Consider the following 11,607-nt stretch of genomic DNA (forward strand, 5'->3'; position numbering starts at 1 on the left):
CGAGTATCTGCAATTAAAATTTTTTTAACGTTTATTTATTATTGAAAGACAGAGAGAGACAGAACATGAGCATGTGAGGGGCAGAGAGAGGGAGACACCGAATTTGAAGCAGGCTTCAGGCTCTGAGTTGTCAGCACAGAGCCCGATGCAGGGCTCGAACCCACAAACCGCGAGATCATGACCTGAGCCGAAGTCAGACATTTAACCAACTGAGCCACCCAGGTGCCCCGAGTATCTGCAATTTAATACAAGAGAGTACTGGTTCCTGTCTAGTTACCAGTGGATTTTTTTCTATGACGGCCATAAGCAGCTTCCTAAGGAAGAAAGGCAAGAAGGAAAATGTAAAAACAGCAAGAGTAAGAGAAAGCTGGTGGGCTTGCTTTAGGAAAGCAATCCGACAAAATGTCATCAACCTTCAGATAACCATAACCTTGGATCCAATTGTATGACTTCTGGGAATCAGTCCTCAAGAGATCACTTTAAGTAACAAAAAAAGCAACAGACTTCTAGTTTTTAATAGCATCCTTATGTACATATTTGTTAAAGCCTAGAAACCCTCTAGATGTTCAACCCTAGAGTACTGCTTCAAAAATGAGCACACCCCTTTAAAATGGCAGGTATGGGGGCGCCTGGGTGACTCAGTCGGTTAAGTGTCCAACTTTGGCTCAGGTCCTGATCTCACGGTTTGGTTCATGAGTCCTGTATCAGGCTGTCTGCTGTGAGCACAGAGCCTGCTTCAAATCCTCTGTCCCCCTCTCTCTGTGCCCCTCCCCTGCTCATTCTCTCTGTCTCTCTCTCTCTCAAAATAAATAAATAAACAAACTTAAAATAAAACAAAACAAAATAAAATGACACGTATGATGTGCATAGAATGGCACTGAGAAGTGCTTATAAAAAGCAAGGTACAATGATGTGTGTGTAGTATGAAACCAACGATATGGGGAAAAAAACCAGATCTGTGTGGGATCTGTTAACAAAGGCTAATGGGAAATATACCAAACTATTTCTATTAAATTGTGTTTGGAGAATAGGGCTACTTTTCCCCTTTTATGTATTTCCTACCTCTTTCCTGAATATGTGCTACTTCTCTAACAAAAAAGCAGTCATATTAAAACAAAACAAAAATCGGGGGCGCCTGGGTGGCTCAATTGGTTAAGCGTCCAACTCTTGATTTCAGCTCAGGTCATGATCTTGCAGTTTGTGAGATCGAGCCCCCATGGGACTCTGCACTGACAGCGCAAAGCCTGCTCAGGATTCTCCCTCTCTCTCTGCCCCTCCCCTGCTCGCTCGTGCTCTCTCTCTGTGTCTCTCTCTCTCTTTCTCTCAAAAATAAATAAAGCTTAAAAAAATCGAATAAACAGAAAAAAAAAAAACACAACAAAACCCTGTCACCTGTCACCACGTTCTTCTCTTTTCCAAAGTACAAAGGTGTGTGGTCCTGCCTTTGCTATCATTTTTGGACAGACACTCTTGAGCATCTCCTCACCACAATTAGTACTTCATGCCTCAATATGTTATTCAATCAGGGGATAAAAATGTTAGAAAATTCTGATTTTACATCCACATCTTCACCATTATTCCAGAATTACTGTGTAGAATCCGCAGTGCTGCAAAACTTGAAAACATAAAAATGTCTTTAACTAGCCAGACTCTAAAACCAGAAATATTTGTATTTGTCCCCATAGCTACCAGAATGTTCAACACAGGGGCGCCTGGGTGGCTTAGTCGGTTGAGCGTCCAACTTCGACTCAGGTCACCATCTCATGGTTCATGAGTTCGAGCCCCGCGTCGGGCTCTGTGCTGACAGCTCAGAGCCTGGAGCCTGCTTCGGATTCTGTGTCTCCCTCTCCTTCTCTCTGTCTGTCCCTCCCCTGCTCATGCTCTGTCTTTCTCAAAAATAAATAAACTTTTTTAAAAAATTTAAAAAAAAAATGTTCAACACAGCATACGTGACCATACATAACCAGATAACATAACCAGAGCTGGACTTTTTCCTCTAACCGATTTTGTACTCCCACCAAAAGGACTGCTCATTTATTTTCCTGTGGAATTCATCATTCCTCATCAAGCAGGAAACATTATTTTCTCAAAGCAGAACAAAAGCTTTATTTTGGCTGATTCCATTACATAATTATGTCAGTCTTCTTATTCTTTAATTTATATATGTAACCCACATATTATTATCTAGTTTTTGAAAAATCTGATTAATTCTTCCATAAGCTCCTTTAAAAAAAATACTAGAGCTTTGTTTCTTTAACTTGCTTCTACCTTACTTGACCCATGTTGTTGGGTACTTAATTTCGCTTATTCCTTTTGTTATAGTTGTCAAATAATCCATCTGGTGAAAGTGGATCAAGCACCCACAGACTCATTATTTCTGCACAGTGAAGGCAGCATGGGTACTTGATAGAACCACACAGAAATGACAACACTGAGCATTTCTCAAAAGGAATCCATAAAAATCATTTGAGCTGCTTGTGATAATGCAGATTTCTGGGCTCCATCCAATACCTGTAATCAGAATTTCTGCACTGGGACCTGGACCATCCACATTTTTAACAGGGGCAGGGGTGTTTCTTATGCACACCAAACGTGAGAACCATAGAACTAATATTTTCCGAAAATCTCTGACCTAGTGTAATCTCTTCCTGTGGTCAGGAAGTAGCAAATCATCGTTTATCTGTTAAAATGCTAATGTTTTTCATTATCCTGTAGATTATCATCTCTATCTGCAAAGTTATTAGAGTATTATGATTCTGAGCTATTTCTCCCTAGATATTGGCCATAAATACCGGGTTATATCCTTTGAAAGATTTAGCCTTAATTGTTTCTGTCATTTACTTTGCCTTTTATGTGTAGAAATAGGTACCTTCTCCTCTAGACATACAACTCAATGCTCTGTGTTCATGTAGGATTTTTAACATACTTTTTTGAATAAGTAACACTCATATAGTTCAAATTTCAAAAGAACAAAAGGATGTACAATGAAAATTTTCCCTGACACCCTTATTATCTCCTCAGAGGCAACCACAGTGAACAGGTTCTTGAGTATGGTGTTGGATGTATTTAAAACATAATCTGGGGCAAAAGGAAAATATATAATTGGCCATTTTATTTTTCAGTTATATGTTTGAGTTTTAAAAACTCCTGTTGAGAGCTGCCTGGCTGACTCAGTTGGTAGAGCAAGTGACTTTTAATCTCAGGGTCCTGAGTTCAAGCCCCACATTGGGCATGGAGCCTACTTTAAAAAAACAAACAAAATAAACAAACAAACAAAAAACTGTTGACATACAGGTATCAGTCAGGCATTGCGGCATAGCAAACAACACACATCCCTCAGAGGCATACAATAATTTAGATTCATTGCTCATGCTCTCAAATAGTCAAGTAGACAGTTCTGCTGACATATTCTGGGAATCTGTTAGCTGATTTAGGAAGGCCTTGACTGGGATGACTGGCGTGGGATGACTGGGATCCATAGGTCTCTCGCCTTCAAGCGTGCTAATCCTGACATATTCTCATGGCAATGGCAGAGAGCAAAAAAAAGAGGAAACATGCAGGACATCTTGAGGTCTGGGATTGGAATTGGCATATCCTCACTACGATCACATTCTCTTGGCCAAAGCAAGACACAAGCCCATTCCAGATACAAGGGGATGGAGAAAGAGATGCCGCCTCTTCAGTAAAAGGAATTTCCAAGTCTCATGACAAACTCATGTCTGTAGAGAGTGAAGAATTGATGTCATCAGTGAAATCACACAATGTCTGAAAACTTCATAATGATCCTTCAAGAAATGGCTTAGCATTCAAATATTATACTTTTATAACAACATGGCCATGATTGCCGGAGATTTTTTAGCTGTTTAAATATTTTTCAATGCTAACAGAAAGATTATAAAAACAGGTCAAAGCCCTGGGTTCCAGACTCAGCCCAGCCAGCACATGTCATGTGTGAAAGAGGAAAAGGTGAATACTGATCCGAGGGAAGTAGTCAAGGAAACATGAAATATAATGAATGCTTCAAGCCCCACCAAAGAAATTTGAAGATTTTAATTGAAGATTTGCTCCTAAGTATCTGACTTCCTTCAACAAGGATGCTGATGTAATAACAAGTCACTTGGGGAAAAGTAGTGTGGTCACGTACGGTTTTCACCCTTCTTTGTCAACGTGTTTTTGAAGATTATTTTTAGCATTTTAGTATTGATTCAGATCTTTGCATTTTTAAAATCAGAATAGTCATGCTCACAAAGTTACCGTTAAGAAATGTTTATGAAACAAATGTCAGAGGTCATACTGGTTTCTGCTTCCCATTTAGCTTCATTTCAATTGCTATTTTGCTTATTTTAATAAATAAACTTTGTTTCTTAATATAACGTTGCCTCTGATGCTATCAGTAGCCTCATCCAGATGTTTAAAAAAATAACCTTTTAACTAGAGTTTTCAAATACTTTAATATGCCTGCGGAATTACTTAGACATTGAATGACCCAAACGCATTCAGTACTACTGACTGATGTGCCTAACAAGAAGAATGGAACATCTCTCTCTGATAAGAGGTGCGAGGTAGGACTTGGTGACACATACTGATCAGGCCACACATAGTTCAGTGAGTCTAGACATATACTTAACAGGCCGGAGCCTATTCTGTAGGTTTGGAGATGGGACTTTGGCATATGGTAGCACCTGATGGAACAGGTACTTCCTTTGTAAATTGTCTCCTGCCGACATCAGATTGGAGCTACCCATACTCCCCATATGCTAAGATACATACAAACGGCATAAAGCATCATCTTACATAGATATATTCCTTCTCCACTTTGTTCTTTCCCTAGCCAGGTCCACGGCATGCACGTGTCTCTTAAGGTTTAGCTAAATGGCCCCAACCCTCCAGCTTCCCTTACAAGAAAGGCTGAACACACCTTCCCAGGGCACCGGGACTGTGCAGCCTGCGGCTCAGCCACAGGAGCCATGGGGTATTGATCTCCATCCAGTGGACTTCTGGAACCAAGATCCAAACAGACAAGATAAGAAAACTCTGCCCTGTGGACCTAGCTATTGTTTAAGATGGTTCAAATCTGGGACCTGGGAGAATTCAGAGGAAAATGTCTGATTGCCCCTCAGTAATCTATGAGCTAAATTTCTGGTAGACAGAGGGAAGGAGAGAGGGGAAGAAGCAGGATGCGGAGGGAAGAATTATATATAAGAGCATACCCAGGGAAAAAGAGCAGTGGTAGGAAAGGCATTTTGGTTTTGTATGTGCACCTCATTTTTGAGCAACACTGAAGAAAAAGTCTTGCTTCAAATATATAAGTGTTCACATAGTTGAAGCTTACCTTCCTGCATTAGTGTGAAGTTTTCCAGAGGCAGATCCTGAGGGTACAGATAGTTTATCTTGGAAATACAGGGAACACCTCTAGGGAAGTAGCCAAATGCTACAGGATGGTACCGCAGCCACCAGAATGTATACTATTGACTGAGTTAGCGCAGAGGGTGACTGGAGCCTAACACAGGGGGCAACTCTGGGGGCCTGTTAAATGATCCCACTCGGGCACGGGAGCAGATGTGTTTATACACCAACATCTGCTGTGTATTGGCTGAGTGCTGCTTCTAGGGTAGCCGATACTCATTCCCCGGCCCTTCTGGACCTCTGAGCAAGACCACATTTAGGAAAGTGACCTTCTGGTTTCAAACAAAACCCTCAGTGTAGAGATGGACAGTTGGAAGTCAGCCAGAGGATAATGAATCAACAAGGTCCGAGGAATGCAAGCAGGGCACTGACGGCATCTACTGCATTCTATTAATTCCAAAACTCACTTGAGCCCTCGTGAAATGCTTTAACACAGTACATGGAACATAATTGAACCTTTTCTTAGTGGTTAAGCAGCATCATAAAGAGCATTAGTTATTTTAGCCTGCTGTGGCATAGCTACTGTTGAGGTGGTGGAATGATTTGCCTTCAACAACATGGTTGTAGGCCTCTTGAAACTTGTGTGAGCTCTTGCTTCTGCTTCGCCTAGTTCTCCTGTCTCTTCCCCCTTCTGCTGGGGGTGAGGTCGGGTGCCTGCCTGCAGCAGCACCGCTCCTTCTCAGCAACAGGATCGAGTCTGCTGGGAGCGGAAAGCGGAGACATAATCAAGCTTGTTGGAAGTATAATTGGAAAAAAAGGAAAAAGATGGCGATACAGCCAAGAGATTCCCTGTGAGTGTTCTGAAAAGGCCTTGTGTGTCATTTGGCTCATCAGAAACCATTTCTGCCTCTTCCTTAAAACTTGGCTTGAAGTTGTGACCTGTTGAAGAAATGACTTTGGGACAAGTACAAGGTCTCACTTCTGACGTGACCAAATGCATTTGCCTTCTTGACTGAGGCCCAGACAAGAGCAGCTACCATACGTAATCACAGCAGAAACATGTAACAGAGCTGAAGAGGGCCCCATAAAGAGAGACTGGCTTTATTACAGGCAAAGTGGGAAGGACACGCCTGAGTTATGAAGACACATCTTGGAGAATCAGTGGAGCCAGCTCTAAAAGCACATGATGTGATGTGGACTCCTGAGAAGTCATGGAGCAGACTTTGTAGGTAGCCACAGAAGAATTCGTTCACATGAGGCCTAAACACTCAAACTCTTTATTTACATAGGAATGTTAGCAGAATCATAGGTTTCCATTGTCTCCACTCATATTGAAGAAAAGGAACATGCCAGTGAAACTACTCTTATGTAGCAGATAAATCTTACAAGAATCTCTAGATCATTTAGGAAAACAGATGTCAGTTACAACCTCATTACCAGGGCAGCCAATTATCAAGTAAGACAACATATTACAAGCCTCTATTTAGAGATGAAAGGCCATGACAGAAATTTCTGAAGACAAGGTATCTCATAAGACTCCCTTGTTCAAATAATATGTCCAGGCGCTCCTGGCTGGCTCCATCAGTGGAGCATGCAACTCTTGATCTCAGAGTTATGAGTTTGAGCCCCACACTGGGTGCAGAGATCACTTAAAAATAAAATCTTAAAAAACATCCAAACACAAGTTGGTAATAATCATAAACAACCACTACATCTCTACACTGAACAGGAGAACAAGATTGATTTCTGTAAATGGTGTCAGTTGACCAGTTTATTGGATAACATTCTTAGAATTAGTTTGAGAATATAGAATTGGTATCTCTTCCTCTGCAGCTGTAGGGAACAGGCAATACCATCTCATTCTTCTCCTTCTGAAATTTTTTTTTTTTTTGGTCTACTGGTTAATTAAGAAGACTTGAAATTTTAAAGTTTAGACTGCAGAATATCATTAGATTAATTTATTAGGAAGAGTAAAGTCTGAGGAACTCAACTTTTGTTAGAAGTAATTAAGAAAGAACAGAAGAGGATGTATGCAAAATGGAATAAGGGTTTGCAGTGTCCTAACACAGAATTGATGTGGCTATTTTGTTTTGGAACAAAGTCATCAGTCATATTGAAGGTTAAGAGTCAAAGCTGCAAATTGTAGCACAGACACTAACCCAGTGTTACCCTACTCAGAGGACGGGGTAGAAGATAGGGTGAGTCATGGACAAGCGTGAGTCTTGTTAACCACAGTCTCCCACACAGCTTGCCATCAGCGGCAACTTCTCTCAACAGGAAAGACAGTGGTGGTGATGGACAAGGTCAGTAGGTTGGTGGTGTATTGGTTTACTACCTAGTCAGTTCTAAAATGAAACCTAGGAAAAGCACAAAAAAGACTACCACGTGTCTTTTTGGGGAGAAGGAATCATTGTGGAACTAGTAGTGATGGTTACACAATGTTATGAATATACTAAAAACCACTGAATTACATACTTTTAAATGGTGAATTTTATTGGGAATGCAAGCTGGTGCAGCCACTCTGGAAAACAGTATGGAGGTTCCTCAAAAAACTAAAAATAGAACTACCCTACGACCCAGCAATTGCACTACTAGGCATTTATCCAAGGGATACAGGTGTGCTGTTTTGAAGGGACACATGCACTGCCATGTTTATAGCAGCACTATCCACAATAGACAAAGTATGGAAAGAGCCCAAATGTCCATCGATGGATGAATGGATAAAGAATATGTGGTGTGTGTGTGTGTGTGTATATATATATATATATATATATACACAATGGAGTAGTACTCGGCAATCACAAAGAATGAAATCTTGCCATTTGCAACTACGTAGATGGAACTGGAGGGTATTATGCTAAGTGAAATTAGTCAGAGAAAGACAAACATCATATGACTTCACTCATATGAGGACTTTAAGAGACAAAACAGATGAACATAAGGGAAGGGAAATAAAAATAATATAAAAACAGGGAGGGGGACAAAACAGAAGAGACTCATAAATATGGAGAACAAACTGAGGTGTACGGGAGGGGTTGTGGGAAGGGGCATGGGCTAAATGGGTAAGAGACACTAAGGAATCTACTCCTGAAATCATTATTGCACTATATGCTAACTAATTTGGATGTAAATTTTAAAAATAAAAAAATTATAAAAATAAATAAATTTTTTTAAATGGTGAATTTTATTTTGTGTGAATTTTATCTCAATAAAAATAAAATTGTAAAGAAGAAAAAGTTCAAGGGATCCTAATGCACCACTGTGGTTGAGAGCCAGTAATCTAGGGGATTACTAGGATGATTGGGGATCAGTATACTGATTTTTCCTTCTGCCTTGGGCTCTGATGTGGCTCCATACAGCACTATTAACTGATCCTGTCATTATTTAAATGATGATATTTTGCTCATTATGAATTTTTTTGCATTACTTTTGATTATTTTACAGTATTATATTGACATTATTTGCTGTGACTTATTGATTATTGTTTCTACACTCCCTGAAATTTTGCATGCTGATCCCAATCTTGAGACTGAAGGAAATGGATGTAGGGAGTCCTCAGTATATGGGCAAATTGAAACCATGGATGTGAATGAGATTGCAGGGGGAGAGAACATAGAGCAGAAAAGAGAGAATATTAAGGCCAGAGTTTGGGGGAGACATTTGGATTTAAGGGTCAGTAGAAGGAGAAAGAAAATCCATAAGAGAGACCTGTAGTCAATGAGGAAGCAGGAAAACCAGAAGACAGGGCTGTGATAAAGAGCAAGGCAGACAAGCTTCCAAGAGAGGATGTCACATGCTCTAGAGGATTCAGATAGTATGCCATCCAGGAAAAGGTATTTGATTGGGCCAAGGGACTTGGGGTGGGCTGTTCCCAGGACCTCTAAGAGCAGTGGCAGTGAAGTAGGAACAGAGAGGCCTTGGGGGAGAGAAGGAGGCCAGCAGCTTCTGATGGGAAGAAGAGAAGGTCCTGGAAAAAGAGACAGACTTGAATTGAGATTATAACGTATTTTAGGATGAAAAAGCTCTGAACAGGTTTGTAGAGAGAAAAAGAATGAAAACCTAGGCAAGGAGGAAGCTTTGAAGGAGTGAGAAAATCAGGAGGAGGACTATGGCTCTCCCTGAGGAGGGAAGACAAGCCACCAGCAGAACGCAGAATGGACCTGAGGAAGAGAGAATGCATGTGCTCCTGCTCCCTTAAATGAACCTGCCACAGTTAGGAACCAAAATCTATAAAGAGTTTACCAAACTCAACACCCCAAAAACAAATAATCCAGTGAAGAAATGGGCAGAAGACATGAATAAACACTTTTCCAAAGAAGACATCCAGATGGCCAACAGATACATGAAATGATGCTCGATGTCACTCCTCATCAGGGAAATACAAATCAAAACCACACTGAGATACCAACTCACACCAGTCAGAATGGCTAAAATGAACAACTCAGAAAATGACAGATGTTGGCGAGGATGTGGAGAAATGGGAACCCTCTTCCACTGTTGGTGGGACTGTAAACTGGTGTAGCCGCTCTGGAAAACAGTGTGGAGGTTCCTCAAAAAATTAAAAATAGATCTACCCTATGACCCAGCAATTGCACTACTAGGTATTTTTTTTTTAATTTTTTTTAACGTTTATTTATTTTTGAGACAGAGGCAGAGCATGAACGGGGGAGGGTCAGAGAGAGAGGGAGACACAGAATCTGATACAGGCTCCAGGCTCCGAGCGGTCAGCACAGAGCCCAACGCGGGGCTCGAACTCACGGACCGTGAGATCATGACCTGAGCCGAAGTCGGCCGCTCAACCAACTGAGCCACCCAGGCGCCCCCGCACTACTAGGTATTTATCCAAAGGATACCAAAGTGCTGATTCAAAGGGGCACAGGCACCCCAATGTTTACAGCAGCCCTATTGACAATAGCCAAAGTATGGAAAGAGCCCAAATGTCCATCCACTGATGAATGGATAGAGAAGATGTGGTATATAAGTATATATACAATGGACTACTCAGCAATGAAAAGGAATGAAATCTTGCCATTTGCAACAAGGTGGATGGAATTGGAGGGTATTATGCTAAGGTGAAATAAGTCTTTCAGAGAACGACAGATATCATATGATTTCATTCATATGTGGAATTTGAGAAACTTAACAGATTAACATAGGGGAAGGGAAGGAAAAATAAGATAAAAACTGAGAGAGAGGCAAAACCATAAGAGACTCTTAAATGCAGAGAACAAACTGAGGGTTGATGGAGGTAGGGTGAGGAAAATGGGTGACAGGCATTAAGGAGGGCATTTTTCAGGATGAATCACTGGGTTCTACTCCTGAAACCAAGACTACACTGTGTATTAGCTGACTTGAGAATTAAAAAAGAAAAATTAAAAAAAAAAAAAAATGAACCTGCTACACAAGCCCAGACCCTGGAAATTACCACGGGCATCCTCATTCTGCTCCTGAAGTCTTTCTGGGCTCCACCAACTTTTCCCGCTTCCAGATCTCCTCATTCTTGGCTCTTCCGGTGTTGTGGCCTCTCCTGGGCCCCCAGGTTGCTCTAGGAATTGCTCTCTGGGCTTTTATTTTTGTTGTTCCTCTTGAGAACTGCACCCTCACTACACCTTAGAATCTGCTTGCCATGTTCCCAAGTGGGCAACACCCCAATATCAGGGTCCCAGACCTTTTCTCAGTCAAGCCTGCCTGTCACCCAGCTGCCTGTCACCTGGTGTGAATGTGTGTGTGCTGGGGAGGGGGGACATTTGCTTAGTATGACTTCACCCCTGAGGACCCCATTTCTCACTAAAGCTGAAGGCCCAGTAGTCATGTTGGTGCTGGGACAAACAGCAGCAGGGAAGGGGCTTGTGGAGAGCCTCCCGACCTGGGATCCACTATCCAGCGCCCCAAGCACCAAGCTGGACCCAGAAATAGTAGTTATGGCTTTTCCCCCATAGCATTAAGGAAGAAACTCCAGTGCAGGAATTTGGGGTAGAAAGGATTTGTGGGTGGGGACTAGCAAGTCCAGGGTCCTAGGTGGACCAGGGGTAAGGAAATGAAGGGGTGAATGAGAAGGTAAGTAAAATGGTTGCCATGGAGTCTGAACAAGTTAGAGAAGTAAAGGAAGCAGGAGGGCAGATGGGTTGGGAAGATGGGCAGGAAACAAGGGACACAGTTGTAACCGCAGGGTCAAAGAGGGGCTTTGATGGGGAGGAAGGATGGTGTGAACAGCAAAGGCAAAAGGAAGAGTCCCACGTTTCAGAGTTGGAGCAGTTGGAG

The sequence above is a fragment of the Lynx rufus genome, unplaced genomic scaffold (genome assembly GCF_022079265.1).
Source record: "Lynx rufus isolate CCGP_SWC_20201006 ecotype Redwood Valley unplaced genomic scaffold, mLynRuf1.p SCAF_1, whole genome shotgun sequence".
Taxonomy (NCBI): Eukaryota; Metazoa; Chordata; class Mammalia; order Carnivora; family Felidae; genus Lynx; species Lynx rufus.